Source organism: Moschus berezovskii, chromosome 2 (genome assembly GCF_049115385.1).
Source record: "Moschus berezovskii isolate FMDL1 chromosome 2, NW_MosBer_1.0, whole genome shotgun sequence".
Taxonomy (NCBI): Eukaryota; Metazoa; Chordata; class Mammalia; order Artiodactyla; family Moschidae; genus Moschus; species Moschus berezovskii.
Window position 1 is genome coordinate 56392850 of NC_142461.1, and position 24455 is coordinate 56417304.

The window sequence follows — 24455 nt, forward strand, 5'->3', positions numbered from 1 at the left end:
GGGAATACCAGACCACCTGACCTGACTCTTGAGAATCCTATATGCAGGTCAGGAAGCAACAGTTAGAACTGGACATGGAACAGCAGACTGGTTCCAAATAGGAAAAGGAGTATGTCAAGGCTGTATATTGTCACCCTGCTTATTTAACTTATGTGCAGAGTACATCATGAAAAACACTGGGCTGGAAGAAGCACAAGCTGGAATCAAGATTTTGGGGAGAAATATCAATAACACCAGCTATGCAGATGACCTGGAGAATCCCAGGGACGAGGCAGCCTGGTGGGCTGCCGTCTTTGGGATCACACAGAGTCGGACACGACTGAAGTGACTCAGCAGCAGCAGCAGCATGCAGATGACACCACCCTTATGGCAGAAAGTGAAGAACTAAAGAGCCTCTTGATGAAAGTGAAAGAGAAGAGTGGAAAAGTTGGCTTAAAGTTCAACATTCAGAAAACTAAGATCATGGCATCCTGTCCCATCACTTCATGACAAATAGATGGGGAAACAGTGGAAACAGAATCTGACTTTATTTTTCTGGGCTCCAAAATCACTGCAGATGCTCATTGCAGCCATGAAATTAAAAGACACTTACTCCTTGGAAGGAAAGTTATGACCAACATAGCATATAAAAAGCAGAGACATTACTTTGCCAACAATGGTCTGTCTAGTCAAGGCTATGGTTTTTACAGTGGTCATGTATGGATGTGAGAGTTGGACTATAAAGAAAGCTGAGTGCGAAGAATTGATGCTTTTGAACTGTGGTGTTGGAGAAGACTCTGGAGAGTCCCTTGGACTGCAAGGAGATCCAACCAATCCACCCTAAAGGAGATCAGTCCTGGGTGTGTTCATTGGAAGGACTGATGTTGAAGCTGAAACTCCAATACTTTGGCCACATGATGCGAAGGGCTGCCTCATTTGAAAAGACCCTGATGCTGGGAAAGACTGAGGGCAGGAAAAGGGGACAACAGAGCATGAGATGGTTGGATGGCATCACTGACTCAATGGACATGGGTTTGGGTGGACTTCGGGAGTTGGTGATGGACAGGGAGGCCTGGCATGCTGTGGTTCATCACGTCACAAAGAGTGGGACACGACTGAGCAACTGAATTGAACTGTCTTGACTAGTCTCTTATCCTGAGCATGTTACTTAGGATGTTTTCACTGAAAAGACTTTTCCTCTGGTTGAGCCCTATATCTTCATTTTTTTACCGTACATCAAGATTTATTGAGCACCTGGTGAGTGCTAGACACAAGGCAAAGTTCTACCCTCAAAGAATTTACATTCTAACTGGGGAGAAAAACAGAGCAATGAATTTAGCATTCATTTTATACTTGTGGTTCTTATCTCTTTTCTTCTGTTTTCTGGTATTTTTCACTTACTTGATATTACTATGATCAGATGTAAATGGCTCTCATATTGGATTCTTCTCTATGTCATTATGCACAGGTATCATGTGGGTATTTTCAAAGAGTATTTATAATTATACTCCACTGGTCTATGTCTGAGATGACTAACTTGCAATTCTACCTTTAGAAAATTAAAGTACTTTGGTTTTTAAATGTTTCTGTCTCCAGGTAAAATACGGAATTAGGGCAGAATTTAAAGTCAGGAGACCCTAATTCAAATTTTGAGTCTGCCTTACTTACTGTGTGCCCTCAGGCCAGTAACTTAACCTCTCTAGGTCTCAATATTCTCATGCATGAAGGATAATAATATGAAAATCAAATGGGAGATATGCACCATATACAATTAACTGTTTAGTTGCTAAGTCATATCCGACTTTTTAACAGAGATCCACAGAAAGTACTCACATTAGATCAGTGGCCAACAGTGAACTGTCCCTGGGACCAAGATCACCTTTCATCAAAGGTGAAGATAAATGTCCAGAAACTCCCTCTTTCTTCACCACCAAACACATGTTCTCACCACCATTATCTGTCTTCACAATGATCTCATTTTTTTCATTTATCCTAATTTATGTCAGCCACCACAAACCCTCCCAGACTTCCTCTTATCTCCAAACTCTAATCTTTTTAAAATTCTTTACAGAAAGAGACTCACAGACTTAGAAAACTAATTCATGGTTGCCAGGGTGAAGGGATAGTTAAGGACTTTGGGAAGATCACATACACACTGCTATATTTTAAATGGATAGACAACAAAAACCTATTGTATAGCACATGGAACTCTGCTCAATGTTATGTGCTAGCCTGGATGGGAGGGGGGTTTGGGGAGAATGGATACATGTTTATGTATGGCTGAGTACCTTCACTGTTCACCCAAAACTATCACTATGTTGTTAATTGGCTGTGAAAGTGAAAGTTGTTCAGTTATGTCCGACTCTTGGAGACCCCATGGTCTACACGGTCTGTGGAATTCTCCAGGCCAGAATACTGGAGTGAGTAACAGTTCCCTTCTCCAGGGGATCTTCCCAACCCAGGGTTCAAACCCAGGTCTGTGGTATTACAGGCAGATTCTTTACCAGCTGAGCCACCATGGAAGCCCATACAAAACGTTTCTGGTGTTAAAAATACAAAATGTTTCTAGGGTTAAAAAATAAATAAAAATAGAATTAAAAAAATAAAAATAAAAAACTCTTTGCATATCCTGTTCTTTCATCTTCTCTCTCCCTTCCACCAATCCTGAAACCTATCCATTGTGCTTTCTGAAATTCAGTACCACTATTTGCAAAATACCCTTATGTTAATTATCAATAGATTTGCTGCCTAGCAAATAACTTCAAAAATTAGTGACTTAAAATAAAAATAATCATTTACTATACAGCACAGTTTTTGCAGACTAAAAGTTAGGTGATGGCTTGGTTAGACACTTTTAGCTTGGCATCTCTCACAAGGCTGCAGTCATCTGAAAGTTTGACTGAAAGGATTTGCTTTTATCTGCTTTTAATGTAGCTCACTTGCATACTGGTAAGTTCATGGTAGTTGTTGGTGGAAACCTCTCTTCCTCTCCACAAAGGCCTCTCGACAGGGCTTCCTGAGTGTCCTTGTGGTCTGGTGGCTGGATTCACTAAGAACCAGGTATCTGAAAGACCAAACAAAAGCTACAGTGTCTTTTATTACATGTCATCATTTCTGCAGTACTCTATGGTCACAGAGGTCAGCTGATTAAGTAAGGGAAGGAACTAAAAAAAGGCTTAAATGCAGTAAAGATCACTGGGTATCATCTTGATAGCTGGATGCCACATCTTTGTTTTCACAAACATGCTTTGAACATCCCCTTCACCTTCTTACTTTCATCAAAAACTTTCCTGAGAATACCCTATCAACTTTCCAATTGGAGACTGCTTTTCCTTTTGTAGCCTTCAGATCTTCAAGCCTGGAGAGGAGTAGGTATCATCCATGCTCCTCATGACTTTCAGACACTTCTCCCTCCCTCTTCCCTGAAAGTGCCAGCTTGAATCTAACATCATCATATATCACGTATTGGTTAATGACTCTGCTTTCTTTTCATTTCTTTAGATTCTAGTTCTTGATTCATAGTTGTACCCTCCAGAGCTACTCCTGCCTTAATTCTCGAACCTATGAACACACAAGTAGATCATCATGCCCACACCCTGGCTTTCAGTTCCTTGAATTTTTCTCTTTTCTTCTCCATTGATCATGTTAGCCATTCTACCACATCTACCACAGCCTCTAATCATGATCATTGCTGTAAGACCACGTCATTACAGATAAATGCAAGTCTTCCTAATGTCAAAGTCATGCATTCCGCCATCTGACCACCACTTCCAATCTTCCCAGATCCCATTCCCAATCATCATTCCAATTCACTGGGACCTCCAATCCACTGATCTACCACCATTCCACTACCGCTTATCATTCCCCTACTTGCCAAGCTTAAATTCCAAGACCAAACTTTATAACTGCTCCCTTATGTATACCCTTGACTCTTTTGCCTGTTTTCAGATTTATCATACTTACTTGGACAACTAGAATCTTGGTTAAAATGCAACTCTCTGCCAATGCCAAACCCCCACCCTCCACTAACTGTGGCTAGAGAAAGATATAGAGTTATGCTGAATGGTTTCACTTCAAGCTTGTGAATTGTTCCTCAAACATGTTCTTAATACTACTTACAGATATCACAAGAAGTATTGTGCTTAGTTGCTCAGTTATGTTCAACTCTGTGAGACCCATGAACTTGAGTCTGCCAGGCTCCTCAGTCCATGGGATTTTTCAGGTGAGAATACTAGAGAGGGTTTCCATTTCCTCCTCCTGATTCAGGGATCAAACCCACATCTTCTGTGTCTCCTGCATTGCAGATGGATTATTTACCCTGTGAGCCATAGGGGAAGCCCATAACAACAAGTATATCACAACTTAGTTTCCCAAGATCATTCAGTTTCCCACTCTTCTAGACAATCATTTTCACTCTTCTCAAGTACTTAAACCTCCTTCCTATTTTCATCATCATTTGTCACTGAGAAAATTAAAGCAATAGGAAGAGAACTTCCATAGACTTCCATCTGCTGTATTTACACACCTACCAGTACAGGGATCACATCTCTGTCTCTCTGCCCGCTACTATCCATGCTGCTGCTGCTGCTAAGTCACTTCAGTCGTGTCCGACTCTGTGTGACCCCATAGACAGCAGCCCACCAGGCTCCCCCGCCCCTGGGATTCTCCAGGTAAGAACACTGGAGTGGGTTGCCATTTCCTTCTCCAATGTGTGAAAGTGAAGTCGCTCAGTCGTGCCTGACCCATAGCGACCCCACAGACTGCAGCCTACCAGGCTCCTCCATCCATGGGATTTTCTAGGCATGAGTACTGGAGTGGCTTGCCATTGCCTTCTCCAGCTACTATCCATAATCCTACCTAAAGTCAACACCTCTTCTTAGTCACTAAATCCCATCCTCTACAGCCCACTCAAAGATATCACTCTAGGACACACTGCTGGATCATTTACACTCAAATGCAAATAAGATACTGATGTCATTCCTGTCTTTAAAAAAACATTTAATAAAATAATAAAACAATCACTTATCTGTATTCCACTTAACTCACTGGCTAACTGGCTCATTTCTTCCCTTTCTTTAAAAGAAACACACCTCCAGGAAGCTACTTATTCCTGCTGTCTGTTTTTATTTCTTGCCATTCTCCATTAAAACCAATTTAGTCAGATTTTTGCCTCCAATGAAACTTCTCTTAACTGTTCACTCTAAATGTGACCATCTTGCCAAATCCAGCAGCCGCGTCCTTCACTTGCCTATCAGCAGCATTTAGCACAGTTGATTACTCCCTCCTGTTTCATAACACTTTTTCACTTCAGTTCAGTTCAGTTCAGTTCAGTCGCTCAGTCGTGTCTGACTCTCTGTGACCCCATGAATCACAGCATGCCAGGCATCCCTGTCCATCACCAACTCCCGGAGTTCACTCAAACTCATGTCCATCGAGTCGGTGATGCTATCCAGCCATCTCATTCTCTGTCGTCCCCTTCTCCTCCCACCCCCAATACTTCCCAGCATCAGAGTCTTTTCCAGTGAGTCAGCTCGTCGCATGAGGTGGCCAAAGTATTGGAGTTTCAGCTTTAGCATCAGTCCTTCCAATGAACACCCAGGATCGATCTCCTTTAGAATGGACTGGTTGGATCTCCTTGCAGTCCAAGGGACTCTCAAGAGTCTTCTCCAGCACCACAGTTCAAAAGCATCAATTCTTCAGCCATCAGCTTTCTTCACAGTCCAACTCTCACATCCATACATGACCACGGGAAAAACCATAGCCTTGACTAGACGGACCTTGGTTGGCAAAGTAATGTCTCTGTTTTTTAATATGCTGTCTAGGTTGGTCATAACTTTCCTTCCAAGGAGTAAGAGTCTTTTAATTTCATGGCTGCAATCAGCATCTGCAGTGATTTTGGAGCCCAGAAAAATAAAGTCTGACACTGTTTCCACTGTTTCCCCATCTTTTTCACTTAGCTCTGTTTTTTGACATTCTCTGTTTTTTCTCCTATCTCGCTGGCTGCTCCTTCTTAATCTCCTTGGTTGGTTCTTCCTCTTTTTCTCAGATCCTTGAATGTTGCAATGCCCCAGGGCTCAGTCTTTTCTCTCACTACATGACACTGATTCTCTCAGTGAAATAAAGCAGTATTATGGTTTAAAGTATCAGTGATATCCTGCTGACCTTCAAAAGGATATCTCCAACTCAGACCACATTTATAGGCTCCAGATTTGTAAGTCCTTGGACATAAAATAAACATCTGAAACGCAACATGCCCAAAATCTGAACTGATCTTACTTCCAAAGACCTGTTCTACCTTCAGCCTTCTCTCAGTTAATAGCAACCCCACCTTCCTTTTCAGCAGATGAAAAACCCTGGAGTCCTCTTTGATTTCTCTTTCTCTCACAGCTCATATCCATTCCAACCACAAATCTTATTTGCTGTACTTTCAAAATATATTCAGAATCTGAATGTTTTTCTCCACCTTCTCTGCTACCACCTGCTCAAAGTCATCATCTCTCATCTAGCTCTGCTATAGCCTCTTAACAGTTCACCCACTTCCATCCTTGTCCCTTTACAAGACTCCTTGGCATGGCAGCTAGTCATTCTTTTAAAATACTCTTGTATCAATCTATTGCTCCAAATCCCCAACTGTGCCCTGAACTGGCACAGAGTAAGATGATGGCTTATTAGATCTCACGGGATTGAAACCACTGTTATGCTTAGTAACCACCATTACTCTTCTTCATGCATTGTTCAAATGCCACCATATCATGGAGGTTTACCTTCACCATCTTATTACTGCAATGACACAACTGGACACACACACACTGCCACTTGCCACCGACCCTGTCCCATTTCTAAAATATTTTCTATGTCATTTCTATTGTCGATAAAGTGAAAGTCACTCAGTCATGTCCAACTCTTTGTGACCCCACGGACTATAGCCTGCCAGGCTCTTCTGTCCATGGGATTTCCCAGGCCAGAATACTGGAGTGGCTTGCTGTTCATGTCTCCAGAGGATCTTCCCAACCCAGGGATGGAACCCGGGTCTCCCACATTGCAGGCAGTTTCTTTACCGTCTGAGCCACCAGGGAAGTCATTTGTCATATTCTAGGTCGGTAGAAGCAGAAGATATTAAGAAGAGGTGGCAAGAATACACAGAAGAACTGTACAAAAAAGATCTTCACAACGAAGATAATCACGATGGCGTGATCACTCACCTGGAAACAGACATCTTGGAATGTGAAGTCAAGTGGGCCTTAGAGAGCATCACTACGAACAAAGCTACTGGAGATGAGGGAATTCCAATTGAGCTATTTCAAATCCTGAAAGATGATGCTGTGAAAGTGCTGCACTCAATATGCCAGCAAATTTGGAAAACTCAGCAATGGCCACAGGACTGGAAAAGGTCAGTCTTCATTCCAATCCCAAAGAAAGGCAATGCCAAAGAATGCTGAAACTACCGCACATTGCACTCATCTCACATGCTCAAAATTCTCCAAGCCAGGCTTCAGCAATATGTGAACCGTGAACTTCCAGATGTTCAAGCAGGTTTTAGAAAAGGCAGAGGCACCAGAGCTCAAATAGCCAACATCCGCTGGATCATGGAGAAAGCAAGAGAGTTCCAGAAAAACATCTAATTCTGCTTCATTGACTATGCCAAAGCCTTTGACTGTGTCGATCACAATAAACTGTGGAACATTCTGAAAGAGATGGGAATCCCAGACCACCTGACCTGCCTCTTGAGAAACCTGTATGCAGGTCAGGAAGCAACAGTCAGAACTCGACATGGAACAACAGACTGGTTCCAAATAGGAAAAGGAGTACGTCAAGGTTGTATATTGTCACCTTGCTTATTTAACTTATATGCAGAGTACATCATGAGGAATGCTGGGCTGGAAGAAGCACAAGCTGGAATCAAGATTGCTGGGAGAAATATCAATAACCTCAGATATGCAGATGACACCACCCTTATGGAAGAAAGTGAAGAGGAACTCAAAGGTCTCTTGATGAAAGTGAAAGAGGAGAGTGAAAAATTTGGCTTGAAGCTCAACATTCAGAAAATGAAGACCATGGCATCTGGTCCCATCACTTCATGGGAAATAGATGGAAAAACAGTAGAAACAGTGTCAGACTTTATATTTTGGGGCTCCAAAATCACTGCAGATGCTGATTGCAGCCATGAAATTAAAAGACGCTTACTCCTTGGAAGAAAAGTTATGACCGACCTTGATAGTATATTGAAAAGCAGAGACATTACTTTGCCAACCAAGGTCCGTCTAGTCAAGGCTATGGTTTTTCCCGTGGTCATGTATGGATGTGAGAGTTGGACTGTGAAGAAAGCTGATCGCCGAAGAATTGATGCTTTTGAACTGTGATGTTGCAGAAGACTCTTGAGAGTCCCTTGGACTGCAAGGAGATCCAACCAGTCCATTCTAAAGGAGATCAATCCTGGGTGTTCATTGGAAGGACGGATGCTAAAGCTGAAACTGCAATACTTTGGCCACCTCATGCGACAAGTTGACTCACTGGAAAAGACTCTGATGCTGGGAAAGGTTGGGGGCGGGAGGAGAAGGGGACGACAGAGAATGAGATGGCTGGATGGCATCACCGACTCTGTGGACATGGGTTTGAGTGAACTCCGGGAGTTGGTGATGGACAGGGAGGCCTGGCATGCTGTGATTCACTGGGTCGTGGAGAGTCAGACACGACTGAGCGACTGAACTGAACTGAACTGAAGGTATTTGGTTATTTATTTTCTTCCCAGTGTGTTTCCCCTCTCTCTTCCTTTCCCTTCTACAATGCAAAATGAAAGCTCTTTGAGGGCAGAGATCTTTATAAGAGTCATTAATCTATCCCAAACCTAGAACTACATGTAACCTAGTCAATAAACCAATAAACAAGGTCTTCCTGGAATTTATGACCAAGAGATTTTAGATACAGTTTCTACAGCTAATTAATAGAAGAGCTACAACTTGAACTCAGGCATTAAGAATACAAGTTCACTGACCTTTCCACTCTCTTGCTCTACCTTCCAGATGAGAACAACCCTCTCTCAAATGCTTGAAATATTATTTCATAAATTTTGACAACTTAATGAGAGTAAAATATATTATTTTAATGAAGTAGTTGATGATTAGGAGAAACATTTTTCATGCTTTTTGCTGAATTAATCAAACTGATGGTGTATTTGGCACATCCAAAACTTCTGCTTTGTGCCCAAGAATGACTACTTTTTTAGACTTTTTTACTTTCTGTTTACTACTATCACAAACACTCCGTCCGTTCCGTTCCGTCACTCAGTCGTGTCCGACTCTATGCGACCCCGTGGACTGTAGCCTACCAGGCTTCTCCGTCCATGGGATTATCCAGGCAAGAATACTGGAGTGGGTTACCGTTTCCTTCTCCAGGGGATCTTCCCAACCCAGGGATCGAACCCGGGTCTCCCGCATTGGAGGCAGACGCTTTAACCTCTGAGCCACCAGGGAAGCCCAATCACAAACACTAGCAGATGATTTTCTTTTATAGCCGATTTAACACAAAGAAGCTAAATTTTTATCACTTTAAGAGAGTTAGTATGCATGCTGATAAGAAAGAACACAGCCAAGACGAAATTCAGAGGCTGTGGTGGATGCATCCCTATTTTTGTGTCATTCCAGCACATCAGTATTGCAAAGCTTACAACCAAAATTCATTCCTCAGCAAAACTGCAAATCCCTACATGTTACATGGCTTGAAAATAGTCAAGAGCACAAATTTTTAAAATTCAAATGCCAATGATGTACTGTAATTGGATTCAATCATTACAACAGACACCATGAAGAAAGGGATCACACACGGATAAGAAACAAGAAAGGACGGGAATCTAAACAGCTCCTAGTATTCAGAGTTGGAAATTTTTCTGCTCTGGGCAACCCTCTGCTCCTCCAGGTGGTGGCAGCAGGAAGGTAGCAAAAGCAACAACAAACTGTCAAAGTAAAAATGTCTTCATGTTAACAACTCTGACTCATAAATATTAAGTATGTCAAAATTTACATAACCCATTAATGGGGAAACCGGATGCATAACGCAGGATGATAAAGCTGGTTCAAAGAGCATTTGGAGAACTGAGTAGTTACAGAAACAGAAGGAAGAATGTTGAAATAGATTGCTAGGTTAGATGCAAAACTGGTTGATATTCTACAAAGCAATAAAGTCATCATCTTAGGGTATATTTTCTACTAGATGGAAATTATTTGTATCTCTACCAGATAAAACTTTATTCATTAAAAGGTACTATCACAGAAAATGAATCCTAATCAATAAAAATAATAATAATATGTCTATGGGGTCACACAGAGTTGGACACGACTGTAGTGACTTAGCAGCAGCAGCAGCAAAAGGATATTCCCCCAAAAGAATTAAATAATTCTCAGATTGGCCTGTGAGACAATGTTACAATACAATGTTGAAAAGACACATAGCCATTCCTTTAGTTTCCAATTTTTTAATGATTTTAAAATAATTTTTCTATTTTTTAAACAATTTCTAATTTTTAAATAATTTTCAAAAACAGAACTGAAGTAGAAGAGCCTTCTCTTGGAGAAACATTCTGATCTGCTACACTAGAAATGTGTCTGATCAGCTATACCCCAATAGAAAATTAAAAGTTTCAAGTTTGGAGAAAGAAAAAAAATGTGTCTGGTCTGTTTTCAAAGAGAAATCCTTCCTGCTTCCAAACTCTAAAAAGATCCCTTCAGACTACAGCTTGTCTTAGTAATAGAGCATTTTGAATATAATGTATTTGAATATAATATAATGTATTTCTCTTCTAAACAAGAATATAAGCTATTAGCTATTGATTGGATGAATCCCATATTTCTGTTTGACTTGTAAGTGCCCTGTATTCAGAGAATTTCAATTGTATTTCAAAAATGGGTAGCACCTTAATGAAGAGTCTTACAGTAAAATGATGCTCAGAAAGGTTAAGCAATTTGTGCAAGGTCACCGTGTAAATCAGGAACTTAGCTCATAGAGAAACTTAAAGCAGAAAAACACATGAGGTTGTAACAGCTGTAAAAATTACAGCTCCTGTGGTTGGTCTCTTGATAACCATGATCTTTAACCCTCAAGTCTTGCTGCTAGGCCAGAAAACAGGCTTTATAGCAAGGAGCACATGTTTAAGGACTGTGAGGACTTATTGACTATTAGTAATTTTCTCCAGTAAGATACAGAGAAAGATATAGGTTAATTCAACTGCAAAAAAAGAAAAGATTAAAGCTTAGACATAGTATCATTTAAGTTGGCTAGTCACATCATTTCATCTTTTATAACATGATTTTCTCTTTTTCTTTTTTCAGAGAGAAAACTGCCTCCTTGACAAACACTTTTGTTTTAGTAAATAAAGCCATATTGCTGAAATAATCAGTTTTTAGAAAGGATAGAGTATACGATGAAACCGAAAAAGCAAGGGAATTTGACTAGTGAATAACCTTGATGGCAGATTGGAATGCACACTATTTCTCATCTTCTTTTTAATTTTCCTTATCTACAAATTGAATTTCGAATACAGGATGTGCTGTTAGTGTTGAGAGTGAGTTTTATTACTTACTTTCAAGTATTTATGTCAGTCATGATAATTAAGCTTGAGCAATAACAGTCTTTCATCATGAATTTGTGGAATACTGATTTTTCTCCTACCAAAATTATTCAGTTAAAATCAAGGATTAGGTATTCCACGATGAAGCTCAATGAGTGCTCAAAATTAGTTGCTAATTGCTGCCTTGATTCTGTAATCCCTAATTCCTTTGAACAATAGACTTCATACAGTTTAAAGTTCATTCTAATCTACATTAGTTTAAAATACATGTGCATACCACATGGCACTTTAACGTTTATGGAGACAGAGATAACTAGTTGGATAACCAAATAGGATAGGATAACCAAAATGGAATGTACAAATTCTGTAAAGTTGTCTTCAACTTTACAGAATCATAGTACAATTCTGTAGTACTACAGAGTTGTAGTATCAAAAATACACCTTTTTAATTATATTTCAAGTTTTAACTCCATATTATCTCATAATTATCTTAAATCCTAAGAGGAGACTTAGTACTTACTACCCAACCTAGACTATTCAAAATATATATCTTATTAAAATCCTCCAAATAAACTATCCAAATGACTGAATAAAAATCTTTTAAAATGGAATCTGATGATTCTTATTCAGCTCTCTCAAGTTTGTTAGTAAACACTGGCCTTTTAAAACAAATGAATATATCCTAATACAGAAAAGATGTTTCAAGAAAATATATAAAATTTCCTAATAATGTTCTTGGTACATTCAAATGATTTCATTATCTCCAACTCAGATTATAATGTGTACTAAAAAGAGGGTTTCCTGGGTGGTGCAGTGGTAAAGAATCTGCCTACCAATGCAGGAGATGGAGATACAGATTCCATCCCTGGGTCAGGAAGATCCCCTGGAGGAGGAAATAGCAACCCATTCCAGTATTCTTGGCTGAGAAATTCCATGGATAGAGGAGCCTGGTGGGCTACAGTCCAGTGAACCAGTGAAGTTGCTCAGTCGTGTTCTACTCTTTGAGATCCCGTGGACTGTAACCTACCAGGCTCCTCCATCCATGGAATTTTCCAGGCAAGAGTACTGGAGTGGGTTGCCATTTCCTTCTCCAGGGGATTTTCCTGACCCGTGGATCGAATCCAGGTCTCCCGCATTGCAGGCAGAGGCTTTACCATCTGAGCTACCAGGGAAGCCAACGGTCTCAAAAAGTCAAACACGACTGACTGAGCACACACACACATTTACTAAAAATAAGTGACATTAGTTTGTTGCAAGTGAGTGACTAGAATGGGGAGTTTCGATGGCACCAAACCCATCGTCTGATGTGACAAACAGAAGCTCTCAAAGGGCAGCAATCCTTTATGATTGAGAAACCAGTCCCTGAAGGCTGGGGAAACTTTAGCATCTCCATTCTGCTAGAAAAAAAACAAGTTTCTAATTGTTCTTTAAAATATGACATAAGGATAATAATTCTGGGGTTTTGTTTTGGGGTTTTTTTGCTTTGTTTGTTTTAGCATTTGAATTAAATGTATGTATAGGGGTATGCCTTGGAGAAGCAAGTGGGCCTTAATAAGTATCACTACAAACAAAGCTACTGGAGGTGGATTTCCAGCTGAGCTATTTCAAATCCTAAAAGATGATGCTGTCAAAGTGCTGCACTCAATGTGGCAGCAAATTTGAAAAGCTCAGCAGGGATCACAGGAGTGGAGAAGGTCAGTTTTCATTCCAATCCCAAAGAAAGGCAATGTCAAAGAATGTTCAAACTACCTCACAATTGCACTCATCTCACACGCTAGCAAAGTAATGCTCAAAATTCTCCAAGCCAGGGTTCAAGAGTTCATGAACCATGAAATTCCAGATGCTCAACTAGATTTTGAAACCAGAGATCAAATTGCCAACATCTGTTGGATCATCATAAAAGCACAAGAGTTTCAGAAAAACATCTACTTCTGCTTTATTTACTATGCCAAATCCTTTGACAGTGTGGATCACAACAAACTGGAAAATTCTTAAGGAGATGGGAATATCAGACTATCTTACCTGCCTCCTGAGAAATCTGTATGCAGGTCAAGAAGCAACAGTTAGAACTGGACATGGAACAACAGATTGGTTCCAAATTGGGAAAGGAGTACAACAAGGTTGTATATTGTCACCCTGTTTATTTAACTTATATTCAGAGTACATCATGAGGAACACTGGACTGGAAGAAGCACAAGCTGGAATCAAGATTGCCAGGAGAAATATCAATAACCTCAGATATGCAGATGACACCACCCTTATGGCAGAAAGTGAAGAGGAACTAAAAAGCCTCTTGATGAAAGTGAAAGAGGAGAGTTAAAAAGTTGGATTAAAACTCCACATTCAGAAAATTAAGATCATGGCATCCAGCCCCATCACTTCATGACAAATAGATGGAGAAACAATGGTAACAGAGACTTTATTTTGTGGAGGCTCCAAAGTCACTGCAGATGGTGACTGAAGCCATGAAATTAAAAGATGCTGACTCCTTGGAAGAAAAGCTATGACCAATGTAGACAGCATATTAAAAGGCAGAGACATTACTTTGCTAACAAATGTCTGTCTAGTCAAAACTATGTTTTTTTCAATAGTCATGTATACATGTAAGAGTTGGACCATAAAGAAAGCTGAGTGCTGAAGAATTGATGCTTTCGAACTGTGATGTTGGAGAAGATTCTTGAGAGTCCCTTGGACTGCAAGGAGATCAAACCAGTCAATCTGAAAATAAATCAGTCCTGAATATTCATGGGAAGGACTGATGCTGAAGCTGAAAGCCCAATACTTTGACCACCTGATGTGAAGAACTGACTCATTGGAAAAGACCCTGATGCTGGGAAAGATTGAAGGCAGAAGGAGAAGGGGACAACAGAGGATGAGAGGGTTGGATGGCATCACCAACTCAATGGACATGAATTTGAGCAAGCTCCAGGAGCTGGTGATAGACAGGGAAGCCTGGGGAGCTGCAGCTCATGGAGTCACAATGAATCAGACATGACTAAGTGACTGAACTGAACTGAACTGATGCTTTGGAGAAGGAAATAGCAACCTATTCCAGTATTCTTGCCTGGAAAATCTTACAGACAAAGGAGCCTTATGGGTTACAGTCCATGAGGTCGCAAGGGTCAGATACAACTTAGCAACTAAACCCACAGGGGTATGCCCAGGGGAAAGAGGAAGCTGAAATTCCCAGGTTCTAAAATTTATGAACTTAAGTAAAAGTCAGGTTCAAAAATGTCCTTTGATAATTGAATCATGTTTGTATTCCAGCTGACCGTCCCCTTCTCCCTTTAAACCTCCTTAAAATCACTAGAAATGTATATCTTGAGGGATACAAAGAATTTTAAAAACAAAATTCCTTACTTGAACTCAGATACAAAGTCACTAAGGTCACAATTTTACTTATTCTAGGAAATTAATAAATGGGGATGATTTCAACACACTGCTTCTCTCTCATACTCCCTGAGTTTCCTATAGCAGTATTCACACATGTTGAAATGTGAAGGGAGTGGGAATTAACAATGATTTCTCTGCCTATGGCATGAAAGATGCTAGCAAAATGTTATCTTAGAAGCTTTTGTCCCATATGTAACATATATAGCCAACAGGAATTTGCTGTATGGCTCAGGAAACTCCAACAGGGGCTCAGTATCAACCTGGAGGGGTGGGATGGGGAGGGAGATGGAAGGGAGGTTCAAAAGGGAGGGGATATATGTATACCTATTGCTGATCCATGTTGAGGTTTGACAGAACACAACAAAATTCTGTAAAGCAATTATCCTTCAATAAAAAAATAAATTACAAAAAAGGTTTTGTCTGTCCACCAGCTTCACAGGTGATCCATAAAAGGGTTAAAAAGAAAAAAAATTTTTTGTTAGATAAAGAGAAAAAGCCCCAAACTAGAATTGTCAACAATAATCTAAGCCAAAGGAGACATTCTAAAGTCCGTGGTGACATCACTGCTTTTCACCTGTCAACAGACACTGCATGTTTTTAAATGGAATTATTATGAAAGTATGTTTACAGAATTCTAAAAGAATGAAATATTGCTTTCTCAGGCGATAACATTTTCCCATAGTATACGTGCCCTTAGGGATTTTAGATTACAACAGAACAGAATATGTGCCTTATATATCTAAGCAAGGTGAAAAAAAAAATTGTGATTGAGCAAATGCACATGACATGCCCTAAAGTTATCATGTATAATTAAAACAGAAATAATCTGAGAATAAAGACTTTGAAGAAATAAGAGAAATAAATTCACAATCATATGGATGGTCAATGATGAAACTAGAAGTTGAATTCATGAACATATTCTCCACCCTCTTAGTAATAAGTTTCAGAAACCCCTAGGTTTCCATCTTTCTGTTGTTGCTTTTAATTGTTGTTTTAATGAATGGAAACACTTTGGGTAAAAATAAATGAGTAAAAACTACTAGAACCATATTGGTAGCACATATACAAGATATAAAATAAATCTTTTAAAACATAAATTAGTCAGATCCTAGTTCTGAAAAAATGGGCCCACATCAAGGAAAGCACATAATCAAGCCAGATATATGGAAATCAGTAGTAACTAGCCTTAGCCAGCCATATGGATCTCCTTCTTCCCTTCCTAATCACCCAGACTCAGCAGGCCTATTGCTGTAGTATTCCCTGGGAAGGACTGATGTTTTCCTTTTTATAGTTCACAGGTAACAAGGTCAAGCTTGAATCCACTTGACTTTTTCTCTTTGTAAGCAGCAAGTCTCCTGTAACCAAGGCAACTGATAATGGCTCTGGTTACCTATTCCATACTTTTGAGCTGTTCAGGGTTATTTTTGTAGCCATAATGAATCTCTTTGATAACTTCAGAGCTCCAGGTAATAGAGACGATCTTGGGAGGGCTGTTTCTAAATGAGAGGAGATACTTGCATTCTCCTAGATACAGAGTCTACCCCTCACCCCATCATTAATATCTTATACTACCATAATACATTTGCCAAAGCTAAACAAAACAAACAAAAACCTCAGTACATTAACCTCCTAGGTTTATTTGGATTTCCTCAGTTTTTCTATTAATATCCTTTTTCTACCCCAGGATCTAAGGGTACCACACTTCAGTTAGATGTCACACCTCCGTAGTCTCCTCTAGTCTATCACGATTTCCCAGTATTTCCTGGAACAACTTTCCAGTATTTTCTAGGTTTTTCTACTATAAAGCTACTATTTCTCTCTTCCTATAGACTTTTTCTTTTAAATTAAGTCACTAAGTCTAGACCATCCTCAAGGTAGAGAGGAATTCACCTCCTGAAGAGAATTTCAAAATATGTGCGTGTTGTGCATGCTAAGTTGCTTTAGCCGTGTCCAGCTCTTTGCGATCCTATAGTCTGTAGCCTGTCAGACTCCTCTGTGCATGGGATTCTCCAGGCAAGAACACTGGAGTGGGTTGCCATGCCCTCCTCCAGGGGATATTCCCGACCCAGGGATCAAACCTGTGTCACATACATCTCCTGTATCGGCAGGTGGGATCTTTACTACCAGCACCACCTGGGAAGCCCACATCAACATATGCAAAACAGAATTTTTTGTAAGGAAGATTTGTATCTTCTCCAAACTCCATATGTGTCCTATCTCAGTATACACACACACACTCCCGGTGTTACTCTCTCTGTTTTTCTCCTAACAGTCTCCCTTCTATACCCTCTGCTGGCTGCACTGGCTTCTATGCTGTTTATCAACCCATCAGCCATGTCCTGACCTTAGGGAGTTTGCACTTACTCTGCCTGAAATGCACTTATCATTCTGCCTGAAATGTTTTTTCCCCACTTATTCACATAGCTCATTCCATTACTCCCTTCAAGTCTCTATTCAAAACTTATACTCATAGTAGGAACTTTCTGGGCAACACTATTCAAAATTCTAATCTCTCCTCTGAATCACTGCCGGTACCTTCCCACGTAATACTACTTATTCCATCTCCCTGATTTAATCTTTTGGGTAACACGTGGTCAAACAGGCTTTGTATTTTGTTTATTTATCTTTTTGTTGTCTAGGCACCCCCTTGAAAATGTCAGCTCCTAAAAGCAAAGGTGTTATCTCCTGTGGTGACCACTATTTCCTCAGTCCCTGGAACTATCTCTGCCCCTTTGTAGAAACTCAAAAATGCATGCTGAATGAAGTCATTTTTTTCAGGATCTTAGTCATTTCAAGCTTCCAGGCCACCCCACTTTTCCCTGGGGGCTGTATCTTTGTACTTGGGCACATGTAGAGTCATAGCAGAAGGGGGAATGCCCCTGGCCCATCATTGTTAAAGATGATAGTAATAAGGCAAGCAGAAGTAAATGACATGAAATCTGCATATTCACCAAGATTTCCAATTGCCTAGTCCACGAATTCTGCATCCTCCTCACTCCCACTGTAATGTCCCTTCAGGTCCTCTCACCCTTCAGCCTAAACTAAAACCTTCTCAGAGATCAGGAATGTTCTGCTGTCTGACACCTATGAAGCTGCCTGCAGCCCCTCTGCAGCCACCTTACTACTGAGTCACCATGCCAGCACCAAGCAAGCCAGTGGGTTCATGGAGAAGCTGACAGTCTCTTTGGGCTACATCCTTATTAAAATGAGTCTTTTAATAAGGATCTTTTCCACAGCATCCGCCAAACTTTATGTGGGGTTGCAGTCACCCTCTCAATCTTGGTGGATGGGAGTGTTGAGGAAATAATTACCCCTTGAAAATGCTTGTCTTCATCTTCAGTGCAGAAAAGGTGTTTATATTTCTTCTCTGTATGTTGGAGGAGTAAGTAGAGGTAGTGGCACAATTCTCTCACACTTAACAGTTAATGGATAAACTTTACGTACAGATAAATATTGGTTAAAAACCTTCAGGTATGGTTTGCAGTAGTGGTCTCCAAAGACAGGGAGTACAGTCCAAGAGTTCTACAAAAGTTATTAGGACTACTATTTCTATTTTATCTAAAGAAAAATAATAAAGTAGTTAAGCCTTCCTGTTATGTATCAGTTGACCCTGGCACCTTGCATAGTGCTATATGTTAAGTGGTCTTGCGCATGTTAAATTCCTAAACTCTCTTGAGGCAAGAGTGGGAGTTTCATGAAGTCGACAGTGACACCCGCACTTGTGCATCTGTCTTCAAAATATTATATAATTATACAGAAGCTAACCTGGGCCTGGTAAAGCAGCCATACTTATTTGGTGATGTGACTTTTCAATAAGGAAATTAGCCCCTGGAGTAAGCATCAAAAACAAGTTGTTAGATAAAGCAAGTTAAAGTCTCAACAAACAGATAGACCCTAATATTTTACTGGACTAGCACTGTGACCACTTCCAGCTCTATTATATTGTTCTTGTTTTAGCTAAATGAACCTTCACATCTTGGGACACTAACTTAAAGAAGTTGCTATAATATTTGTTGTTTAGTCGCTAAGTCCTGTCAGACTCTTTTGTGACCCTATGGACTTTAGCCCACCAAGCTCATCTGTCCACAGGATTCTCCAGGCAAGAATACTGGAATGCATTGCCATTTCCTTCTCCAGGGGCCCTTCCCCACTCAGGGATTGAACCCGTTTCTCTTGCGTCTCCTGCACTGCAGACGGATTCTTTACCACTAGCCACCTGGGAAGCCCAAAGGGCTTTGACATATGACATCGCATATGTCAAAGTTAGCACTCAGCTAAAGGAGTGTATCTAACCACATGCTGCATACAGACAAAAACAAGGAGAGTTTAATTCAGAGCCTCCCAAACATTCTCCGTTTCTAATGTCTTGATGTCTCAGTAGTTTTTTCTTGGTATGTGAGTGGGTGTGTGCTAAGTTGCTTCAGTAGTGTCTGACTCTTTGCTACCCCATGGACTGTACCCTGCCAGGCTCCTCTGTCCATGGATTCTCCAGGCAAGAATACTGGAGTAGGGTGCCATGCCCTCCTCCAGGGGAATTTTTTGGCCCAGGGATTAAACCTGTGTCTCTTATGTCTCCTGCATTGCCAGGCTGGTTCTTTACCACTAGCACCACCTAGAAGCCCTAGTTTGTCATTTTTTTTTTTTTAAGTTTAAAAATTCAATAATTTCATTTATTAAGTAGTTACGTGTGTGCAGGCTCAGTCATGTCTGACTCTTTGTGACCCCATGGACTGTAGCCCACCAGGATTCTCTGTCCATGGGATTTTCCAGGCAAGAATCCTGGTGGGTTGCCTTTTCCTACTCTGAGGCATCTTCCTGACTCAAGGATTGAACCATGTCTCCTGAGTCTCCTGTATTGGCAGGCAAATTCTTTACCATTGGGAATTATTAAGTAGTTAGGACCAAAGAATTTATTTATTTCAATGGCAAGCCACTCCAGTACTCTTGCCTAGAAAATCCCATGGATGGAAGAGCCTGGTAGGCTGCAGTCCGTGGGGTCGCTAATGGTTGGACATGACTGAGCGACTTCATTTTCACTTTTCACTTTCACACATTAGAGAAGGAAATGGCAACCCACTCCAGTGTTCTTGCCTGGAGAATCCCAGGGACAGGGGAGCCTGGTGGGCTTCCGTCTATGGGGTTACACAGAGTTGGACACGACTGAAGTGACTTAGCAGCAGCAGCAGCAGCAGCAACTTAGTAGTCATTTGAAACAAAGTAATACACATAAATTGAAAAAAGAATTTATTTCATTCTTTAACAATGAAGATTACTAATAGGATTGATGCACCTGTTGGGGTCTGCACAGTCTCTCAAACCTTGGAATCAGATTGGACACACCACTCTCATTTCCTGTTCCACACTGATTTTCAGAGCTCCTTGCTTTATATTCCAGCAACCACGAAAACCTAGAACTGCAAATATAATATGCCATCTTTGAAAATATTGCAGCACTACATAATATTGAAAATGGAATCTGCCTTGTACTAGTAGTTCACATCCTATCCAACAGATGTTGATTTTTGCTAAGCTTAAAGTTTAAAATATTCTGGTACATCTCTATGCAAAACCTTTGGGGAAAAAAAGCCCGAGTTCAAGACTGAGACAGAAGTACACAAGATAAGTCTAGAATATTTTCTCATATTCAAAAGGGGAAGGAAAAAAAAAAACTCTTGAAAACTACTAGAGTTATTTCAGAAGGACTCTGGAACCAGCTTAAAGAGGAATTCATTGGTCAAAGACAGGATAATTTAAGCATGTTAAGAATATCTTTAACAGATTGAAACATATCATTTTGTTTAAATCTGTTTTAATAATAATGATAAAAAATCCTTGTAGATATATATTAAGTCATTATTTTGAAAACTGGTAAATAAATAGATGTACTTTAGCATTTTTCGTTCTTGTTTTTTTTTTTTCTTCTTTATCTGATTACAATATTTTTAGTTTGTTTTTTTTTTTTTTTTTGGTAATTTATATACAGCACTGGGCTTCCCAGGTGGCTAGTGCTAAAGAAACTGCCTACCAGGAGATATAAGAGATGCAGACTTGATCCCTGGGTTGGGATGATCCCCCGGAAGGAGGACATGACACCCATTCCAGTATTCTTGCCTGGAGAATCCCATGGACAAAGGAGCCCGGCAGGCTATACAGTCCATAGGGTTGCAAAGAGTCGGACATGACAGAACCAACTCTCACAGCACAGCAGCAGCATATACAATGCTATATTAGTTTCAATTGTTCAACATTGTGGTTCAACATTTATATACATTACTAACTGATCAGCGTAAGTCTAGTTACTATCTCCAAAGCTATTACAATATTAGTGACAATATTCCTTATGCTGTATATTACATCCTTATGACATTTACTTTATAACTGGAAGTTTCTACCTCTCAGTCTTCGTGCCTGTTTCACCCAACTCCCCCAGCCCTCTTTCTTCTGGCAACCACCAGTTTGCTCTCAGGATCTATGTTTTGTTTTTGCTTTATTTGATTGGCAGTTTGTTTTTTAGATTCCACATTTAACTGAAATTACATTTGTCTTTTTCTATATGACTTATTTCACTTAGCATAATACCCCCAGGTTCATCCATTTTGTCACAAACAGCGATTTCATCATTTTATGGCTGAGTAATATTCCACTGTATAAATAAAATATACCACATCTTCTGTATTCATTCACTCGTCAATGGACACTACGGTATCTTCCATATCTTGACCACTGTGACTATGCTGCCATGAACATTGGGGCACATATATCTTTTTGAATTAGTGTTTTCCTTTTTCAGTAGTGGAACTACTTCATTGTATGGTAGTTCTAGTTTCAATTTTTTGAGAAATCTTCATACTTTTTATCCTACTGGCTCTACCAATTTACATTCCTACCAATGGATAGGAAGGCTCTCTTTTCTCCACATCCTCACCAACACTTGTTATTTGTTGTCTTTTTGATAATAGGCATTCTGAAATGTCCAAAGTTATGTATCGTTATGTTTCTGATTTGCATTTCCCTGTTGATCAGTGATTTGAGCAATTTATTCTGGTTTTTCTTTTTCCCCCATCTGTATGTCTTCCTTGGAAAAAGTTTATTCAGGTCTCTGCCCATCTTTTTAATCAAATTATTTTTTCTTTTGCTATTGAGTTGTATGAGTTGTTTACACATTTTGGATATTAACCCTTTATTGGACATATAATTTGCAAATATCTTCTCCCATTCAGTAGATTATCTTTCTGTTGTGTTGATAATTTCCTTCACTGTGTAAAAACTTTTTACCTTGTTTTTTTTTTTTTTGCTTTTTGTTTTGTTTTTGCATTTGTTTACTTTTGCTTTTGTTACCCTTACCTAGGGAAACAGATTGAAAAAAATATATTGCTACAATGTCAAAGAATGTGGTTTCAAGTTCACATTTAAGTTTTTATTTTTACTTTATTTTTGCAAATGGTATAAGAAATTGATCCAGTTTCATTCTTTTGCATGCAGCTGACCAGTTTTCCCAACACCATTTATAGAAGAGATTGTCTTTTCCCCTACTATATATTCTGGCTTTCTTTCCAGTAGATTCATCAACCAATTAAGCATTGGTTTATTTCTGGCCTTTCTATTCTATTCCATTGATCTGTGTGTCTGCTTCTGTGCCAGTACCATACTTTTTGATTACTGTAGGTTTGTAATATAACTTAAAATCAGGAAATGTGATATCTCCAACTTTGTTTTTCTTTCTCAAGTTTGTTCTGGCTATTTGGGATCTTTTTGGGCGCCATACACATTTTAAGATTATTTGTTCCAGCTCCATAAAAATACCATTGGTATTTTAATAGGAATTGCATTGAGCCTGTAGACTGCTTTTGATAATATGGATATTGTAACAATATTAATTTCCAATCTATGAATATGATACATTTGTTTGTGTCATCTTCAATTTCTTTTATCAGTGCCTTATAGGTTTCAGAATACAGGCCTTTTACTTCCTTGGTTAAATTTTTTCCTGGGTATTTGATTCTTTTTGACACAATTATAAATTGTATTGTTTTCCTAATTTCTCTTTCTGATTTCCTTTTTCATTTCTGATTTTATTTAGTTGAACTTTCTTTTTATCTTCATGAGTCTAGCTAAAGGCTTACAAAATTTACCTTTTCAAAGAACCAACTGTTAGTTTCAACTGTTGCTCTTTTCTACTGTTTTTCTGGTTTGCTTTTTTTGTGTGTGTCTCTATATCATTTATTTTCACTCTGAAATTTATTATTTCCTTCTACTAACTTGGACTTTTTTCTTCTTCTTTTCCTAGTTCTTTCAGATACAAGGTGAGATTGTTAGAGATTTTTCTTGATTTCTCTCTTTCTTATATAAACCAAATCATTGGGTAACCCAATAGTAGATGAAGGATGTTTCTCTTTATACAAGTATTGCAGCTAGCTAGTAAATAAAAATGGTTAAAACAGTAATAGAATATTACCATTTTGCAACAGCTAATAAATTATAAAACCTAGAAATCAATCATAAATGGTTAGTGCCATCGAGAAGAGTCAAGAGAAAAAGAGAGAGGCACCCAAACACTTGATAAATTTGACAACACACAAATTTTAAACTTTCAGTTCAGTTCAGTTCAGTTCAGTCGCTCAGTCATGTCCAACTCTCCACGACCCCATGAATCACAGCACGCCAGGCCCCCCTGTCCATCACCAACTCCCGGAGTTCACTCAAACTCATGTCCACAGAGTCGGTGATGCCATCCAGCCATCTCATTCTCTGTCGTCCCCTTCTCCTCCCGCCCCCAACCTTTCCTAGCATCAGAGTCTTTTCCAGTGAGTCAACTCGTCGCATGAGGTAGCCAAAGTATTGCAGTTTCAGCTTTAGCATCAGTCCTTCCAATGAACACCCAGGATTGATCTCCTTTTTAAAACACCACAAAAGATGTAAAAATATAAAGGCAAGCTGGAAGAATTTTGTAATATATGTATTAGAAAATAAGATAATTTCTGTAGCACTCAAAGAACTCAAAAATCAGTTTGAACAAATACAAATGCCAACAAAAAAAATAGATGAAAACATGAAGCATCAGTTCCCAGAAAAATAAATACAAGGACATTTATTTCAGCTTTGATAATAATAGATAAGTCTTAGAAATGCATGTTCATCAGTGACAAAAAATAAATAGATGGAGAAGAATGTATAAATTAAAATAAAATTAAAAGACATATCAACTAATCACAATGTGTGGACATTATTCAAATGGTGACTCAAATGAAAATCTTTTTTTAAAAGGGATGACATTTATGAAGTAATTGGAAATTTGAACATTGAATAACCAGGAATTAGTGTTAATTTTTTTCCCTGATATTGTTTATGTTTTTAAAAGTCCTTATCTTTTAGAGACTAAAATATTTATGGATGAAATGATATGACATCTGAAATTTCCTTCAAAATAATTAAGGGAGAGAGAGGTGTAGATGAGCCATGAATGGCCATAAGTTTATAGATGGTGGAGTTGGGTACTGACTACATGTAGGTTCAGGAGAGTATT

The 24455-nt window shown here is 39.3% G+C and overlaps 1 long non-coding RNA gene across 1 annotated transcript in view; it reads right to left on the bottom strand.

Annotated features, from left to right (window-relative positions):
• Positions 1 to 2918: 2918 nt before the first annotated feature.
• LOC148778533 (uncharacterized) overlaps positions 2919 to 24455 on the bottom strand; it is a 45354-nt gene continuing 23817 nt past the window's right edge. Inside the window, exon 3 of the long non-coding RNA XR_016038763.1 lies at positions 2919 to 3043. This is a non-coding gene — a long non-coding RNA (uncharacterized LOC148778533). The remainder of the gene's footprint in view (positions 3044 to 24455) is intronic.